The sequence below is a fragment of the Clarias gariepinus genome, chromosome 16 (assembly GCF_024256425.1).
Source record: "Clarias gariepinus isolate MV-2021 ecotype Netherlands chromosome 16, CGAR_prim_01v2, whole genome shotgun sequence".
Classification (NCBI taxonomy): domain Eukaryota; kingdom Metazoa; phylum Chordata; class Actinopteri; order Siluriformes; family Clariidae; genus Clarias; species Clarias gariepinus.
In genome coordinates this window covers 26,831,684-26,838,810 of record NC_071115.1, presented here as the reverse complement: position 1 = coordinate 26,838,810, position 7,127 = coordinate 26,831,684, and positions in this window count along the sequence as shown.

Here is a 7,127-nt window from a genome sequence, read left to right as displayed (position 1 = left end):
TTTTATTTAGACTATTAACAAAATAAGGCGTGCCAGCTGCCACTTTTTAGTTAGAAGTTTTCAATACAAACTTATAATGCCCACATGACATGACGGAATAAGGCACGGCTGGTGATGATTGGGGTTTGTTGGGTTACAGTGGATTTTACTACGCGGTGTGAGTGCAATGGCCATCCGTCTGCTCGCGCTGACTCTGCTCTCCGCGGATGGCCGGACCCCCCCCACCTCTCGCTCCTTTGAAGTTACTGGGCCGCGTTCCATTTGCCTTGCTTGCATGCCGCACTTCCGCGTTGTTGCACGCGCGCTGCATACACAGCGCGTAGTAAAATCCACTGTAGCCCAACAAACCCCGAGTATTTGATAGCGCGGGGTGCAAGCCCGCGCAACGATAGCTCACCAGTCATGTGTAATTCTGCGGTCCCGCTGCTTCGCATGTCTGAAGGGGAGGACGCCTAACTAGTGAGCGAGGAGCGATATTGATTTGGGCGCACGCCGTGACAGGCTGAAAAAAACTGTCAGATTAATGTGCAAAAACTATATAATAAAACTATATAAGACTACATGCCTTTATAAGAATCAACTTTTATTTAAGCGCACCCACAATAACGAAAAAACTTTGTGATTTTGTAAGTGTTGTGATTTTGTAAGTGTTGTAAGCTGCGCTGCTCTGTATTGTTTTTGGTGAACTTTGAGCGCGTCAGAAAATGAACTCAAACGTTTTTTTAAATGGTCAGAGTCAGTCTGCTTGCTGTTTTCCCGACGCGTTCATAATCATTAGTCTACTCCTGCCGGTGCGCTCTGGAAAACTCCATGCATGCGGCTGAGCGCTGATTAAAACTATGGAGTAAATTAAAGAGGAGAATCACGATGCCGAGTCGAAGTCCTGAGCCCAAACCTCATTTAAATTAAATTAACAAATATTATAAGTAAAAAAACAAAAGCCCACGTTTAGAAACCGTTTATAAATTATTTCCGACATGAGTTGGCCCGGTGTTATGCGCAGAGCGCCGGGAGATTTCCTGAAGCTCAGAAATCACTGGGCATGTTTTCTAAATAGCCGCTATCTTTAATAACTGATGGAGGTTTTGAGCTGTATACACACGCATTCCTGCCTAAACAACTCTTAAAACTACACCTGTAACACAATAAACATTAATATTTCAAACATTCTGCAGGCTGATATTTGGAGAAAGGAAAGAATAATGAATAAACCAGTTGTTGGGTCAAAATAACCCAACCAGGTGTTCATTTGTAAACTACATCTCATATGAGCCAACATGAGCAACCCAACAATGTGTTTAAAGTACCTAAAATAATCCAGAACTTAAATAACAATAAAACGATACAGAGATACGCTGTATAACAGTCACTGTTGTATTTACGGCAACGAGCGAAAATGTCACTTTGCGCCACCTGGCGGCCATTTTACGAATGACTTTGAAATGCAACTGATTTATTTTGGCCGCTGACGTTTTTACGCGGCGGTGAGCGCGACGGTAATAACCATTCCAATTGATCAACTACTGTAAACACCAAATAACATGCAACTTACAGTATGATAACAGGTGCAGTAAAGTACATGTCAGAAGATGGTGATACTGCAAGCACAGCACACAGCAGAAAGCAAAGTGAAGCAGAGTAAAGCAATAACAAGAAATAAAAAATAAACCTGGGTTTTCAGAAGCAAACAAACAAAACACATGACAAACTCAATACTAGACACAATACAAGACTAAACTAGAGCTTAAATAATGATTCAAAATAAGATGCTAAACTTTCTGCAACTGTTCATGTGAAGCAACAGACAGTAAAAGTCAGCTTCAAAATCCCCACACAAAACATAGATTCATGGTGCAGAGCGCCCTCCAGGGGTTATTCCTGACAGTACCACATTTACATTAAAACATGTACAGTACAATCTTGCAGTCTTCGTACCAACTAAATTTGAAATCCTACTGTACACACCACGGGAAAAATGTGTATTAAAAATGAGTTAAATGGAAATATAAATTATTTTATTGCATACATCACCTAAATACCCGTAGTTGTTTTAAAGTATTTTAGTAACAGTGCACTATGCATCAAGCAGCGTCAGTGAATCTACTGACACTGTATTCTGTTTTAATGCTATTATGAGGTTTCTGTACTGGGGGTTTTTGTACAGGGATGTTGTTGATCTGTCTCACTGTGGTTGTCGAGCGCAGTAATACACAGCTGTGTCTTCAGTCTGCATGTTCTGTCCTGTTAATGTAACTGTACTGCTGGACGTGTCTCTGGAAATCTGAAACCTGCTCTTTAGTTTTTCACTGTAGTCAGTGCCACCACTACTACATATACGTCCGATCCACTCCAGAGTTTTTCCTGCAGGTTGTCGTATCCAGTGTGTACAGTAGTTACTATCAGTCAATGAATATCCAGACACTTTACAGGTCAGAGTCAGTGACTGACCAGGGGTTACTACTGAGGATGCAGGCTGGGTCAGCTCAACACTGTGAACACCTGTTAAAAAAAAAAACAATGTTGTTAAAGCAAAACACTACAAGTAACGAAACCTCTATTATATATTAAACGTAAATGACTTACAGTGTACGGCTGCCAGAAGCAGCAGCAGTAGTGATGTAGAGATCATGGTGTGTGTTGAAGCAGAATAAGTAACAGCTCTTGGTTGTCATCACTTAAATGTACAACAGGGAATGACATTTGCATACAGACACTCCTTATCTGAGGGGGATATTAATATATTTTGATTTCCAAACTAAATTTAAGTGTAAATTTTAATTAGATTAAATGAACATACTAGAACATATCAGTAGTATGTAATAAAGGCAAGGTTTATTTTTATAAAAAAAATAAATATAATAAAACTAATCATTAAAGGGGGTTTAATAGGGCATAAAATGCAGGTACTTCTGTCAAGTCAAATAATTATGTACCCATGAATGTGCATGGACATTTTAAGGGACTTGTTGCTCCCATAAAAATGTAACTTCCTGCTTTTAGTTGTCATCCATCAGCATGTATCTGAATTGTGCGAAGTATTCTTATTTACCTAACTCCAAGTTAGTTTTAAATTTGTAAATTGTTTTACATTTAAATTATTAATAAAATTAAACAATGGACACTGTTACTTAAAGTGAATACAGTACATTATTGCAGATTGCAAACAGCTCCTCTGTAAATGGCTTCTGGATTTCCTGACTGGGAGACCACAGTCAGTCTGGATCAGGAACAACATCTCCAGCACCTCACTGAGCTCTGCCCAGTAGCTGGTGAGGGAACAACTAATTATAGCATCTATTACCTAAGTGATTATAGGAACTAACCTGTTTTGAGGATGTTCAACAATATTTCATGTAACTATTCAGAGATATAATGTATAAAGTTCTTTAACAAACTTTTGAGGGCTTCACAGAACAGCTGTATTTGAGATTAAATTACACACAAGGGGTAATTTAATCTCAGTATTTACTAAAGAGGGCTGAGTACAAATGCATGCCACATTTTCAGAATTTATTTGCAAAAAATTTTTAAACTATTTATCATTATTCTTCCACAATTTCTTTTCAAAATTATGTTCCACTTCATTGGTCTGTCACATAAAAACCCTATGAAATACATTTATGATGTGACAAAATTTGGAAAAGTTCAAGGGGTATGATTACTTTTGCAAGGCACTGTATAAGAGCATTAAACCACAGTTCTGCTAACAAGGATGAAGCATCATCACCCAACACTGTACAGGACGTCTCACAAGCTTCATATCTGACAACTTGATACTAATTACAGCTGATAAACATTTTTTTATTTTTTTTAGTTTTCATTTAACTGTATTTTTGCAGAATCTTACTAACACCATTTACATTCTGTGCTTTTAAATTAATGCAATTTGTGATGATATGAGATTGGCTAGTTTTGTGCTGTTATTAGAATAGTTACTGTATGTACTGTATACTGTAGCTGGTTTAGTTTACACAGACCACCCTCTCAGTAACTCAGTTCTGTATTAATAATCCACTGCTGTTTCACATGTATGATAAAAATACTCGAACACAGAAGCAGAGGAGCTCAGTGACAGTAAAATGGAATAAAAAAGAATAAATGCAGGCTGTGTTATTTGGAGATTAATTTTTTTTGTTCAGTTTACATGTCATGAACAGTTGTTCTCTCACCAGTTTCACTTAAAAAAAAAAATAATAATGCAAAAATATGTAAAATAAATAAATAAAAAATCAATGAGAATCTGCAATGTGTGAATTCAATGGTACTGAATGAGTCTCATGAGAGTGCACTTTGTAGGGTCATTTCTTAGCAGTTTAATTGTTTCTGCTGCCTTCAGCTTTTTCAATTATTGGACCTCAAAATATGAGAATGGACTGTGTGTTAAAGACAGTGTGTTAAAGGCCCTGTGCCCCGGAGACTGCAGGTGGACTGAGTATCGCCATTTAATTTCCATATTGGAGAAGGAAAGAACCACACATGCTACTGCAGCACTTTCACTGGTGACAAGAGTCAGCCTTCACAATCTAGTTGCCGAAGAATGTCACTGCATTTGCTGCTAAAGTCCCCGAAGAAAGCTGCACAGATGTCAGACTTCACAGGGACTCACGTCTTAGGCCTTGCTGAAAGAGGAATGGGTGGGGCCAAATGACCGTTACTGCAAGAACCGTGTTGAAGAATAACTGTCTACCAGCTGGGCACTGTGTCTGGATCTGCATGTGCACACCCTCACTATTTCCTTCCCAATTTTCATTTCTCCCTCCTTAAAATTCCTTCCTTTTCCCCATTTTTTCTAATAAAATGACCATTTTTCCATAAGACCTTATCTCATGTCTGTGTTTCTGTGGTGCGCCATGGGTTAAAGATCTTACAGTTGCTTTGAGGGGATGTTAAACATGTGTCAGAGTTTTTGTAGGGAGGCTCCGTTGTTCAGTGTCACTGTGTGTATCTTGCGCAGTAATACACAGCTGTGTCTTCAGTTTGCAGATTCTGTCCTTGAATTGTTATTGTGTTAGTAGAAGTGTCTCTGGAGATGCTGAACTTATTTTTCAGTTTGTCATTGTAACCTGTACCCCCACTAGGATAGATAAATCCAATCCACTCCAGGGCTTTTCCTGCAGATTGTCGAATCCAAGCTGTATCATAGGTAGTAACTGAATAAGAAACCTTACAGGGGATGGAGAGACTCTGGCCTGGCTGGACTGTCATGGCAGCAGGCTGAGTCAGTTCCTCAGTGTGAACATCTGTACAGGAAATAAAATGTGATATAATATATACTATAGTTACTATATACAGTAAGCTGCATAGTATATATATATATATATATATATATATATATATATATATATATATATATATATATATATATATATAAAACACTCACAGGAAGCAGCTGCCAGCAGAAGCAGTAGAGATGTAGAGAACATGGTGTGTGTTGTTTGTCTTCTCTGTTCTCCAAAATTTAACAGAGACCATCACATCGCATAGGTTAAGCTATTTTAAGCACTGACACCTGTATTTGCATTTCTGGTGTGGATGGGAGGAGATACTATTCAAAATTAATTTAAAGTAGATAAGAAGTTAATTTCACAAAGGATATGTGTCTTTTTTTTCGCTTTAACAAATGTCTCTTGTACATGATAAACACCTCTAACAACACAATAATACATTTGGACTTACACGTTTTTTCGTGATTCTATGTCTTATCATAATCCTCAGGGTTTAATTCACAGTGAATTGTGTTTTACAGCTTTCAGTGGCCACGACAAACAAAGAATTATTGGAACTTTTCTGAAGCTGACTAACCAACAACTAAATTGTACTAAAAACAGCAGGGAAATGTCTTTGGTACAACAGCGAAGAAAACAATTATTGTGCAAATTTAAAAAAGGGACATTACAGTGTATAAATACAAAATAAATTAAAAAAGAATACAATAATTGCACTTTCAGATGAACAAATTGCACAAGTGAGATTATTGCAGAAGACTTAGGGCACAAGGTGGGGTACACCCTAGACAGGGTGCCAATCCATCGCAGGGCACACAGACGCTCATTCACACGCCTAATCTTTATGTCTTTGGATTGTGTGAGGAAACCAGAGTACCCAGAGAAAACCCACAAGCACAGGGAGAACATAGAAACTCCATGCACACAGACCGGAAGTGGGAATCGAACCTTCGACCCTGGAGATGGTAGGCAACAGTGCTAACCACTAAGCCACCGTGCCACCTTCAGTTTGTTACTTTACTGTAAAATGTGTACATTGCTTTACTGTATACTGTACATCACAGCTCCTGCTAGATAGCAGTACTTGTTGCATGTTAGTTATTATATACACTAGGCATAAAACAGTGACTGTAAACATACATGTAGGAGAATTTAGCTTCGTAAATCACAGTGTTGCTGGAGACCATGTTGTACATTTGCTCAGTTTATAAATGGATGATTACAAGTTCCTCTGACCTTCACTATCGAGAACATTTTGAATTTAACCCATTTAAGACATTCAGACTCCTTAATTATTGGATGAACCATGTTTAATGAATGTTAATGAACTTTCTTAACATAAATGTAGCCAAGTAAATCTGTGCAAAATATATATTTTATATTTTTACACTGCAGAATTAATTAAAAAAAGCATTTTAAATATAATTAAGCATAAGCAAAGTAAAGAAAACGGTAATGTTTACCAGATTATTGTATACAATAAAATACTTTATCAGCATGCATGTTTAAATTCATAAGAATTATTTTATTTTTATGAAACAAGCACAGCCCAGATTTCTCCGTAAATGTAATCTTATCAGTATAAATAAAGGCACAATGCTGGATGCAATCACAGCAGTGATTGAGCGAGCCTAAATGTACATATAGGAACAGAAGAAGATGGAAAGTTTACACAGACTGTCCTCTTGTGACACAGAACAATTTTTATTAATTAATTTATATATTATTATTATTATTAGCTGAAATAAGTATTGCTCTCAAAACCTGATTCTCATTTAGATCTAAAGCATAATGTAAAGAACATCACTGTATAATTCTGTATTGGAGCAATAGATCTAATACACTAATAATGAAAATGTGAGCTCACTTCATGGCAATACACATGTTTTTGTGTTGACATCT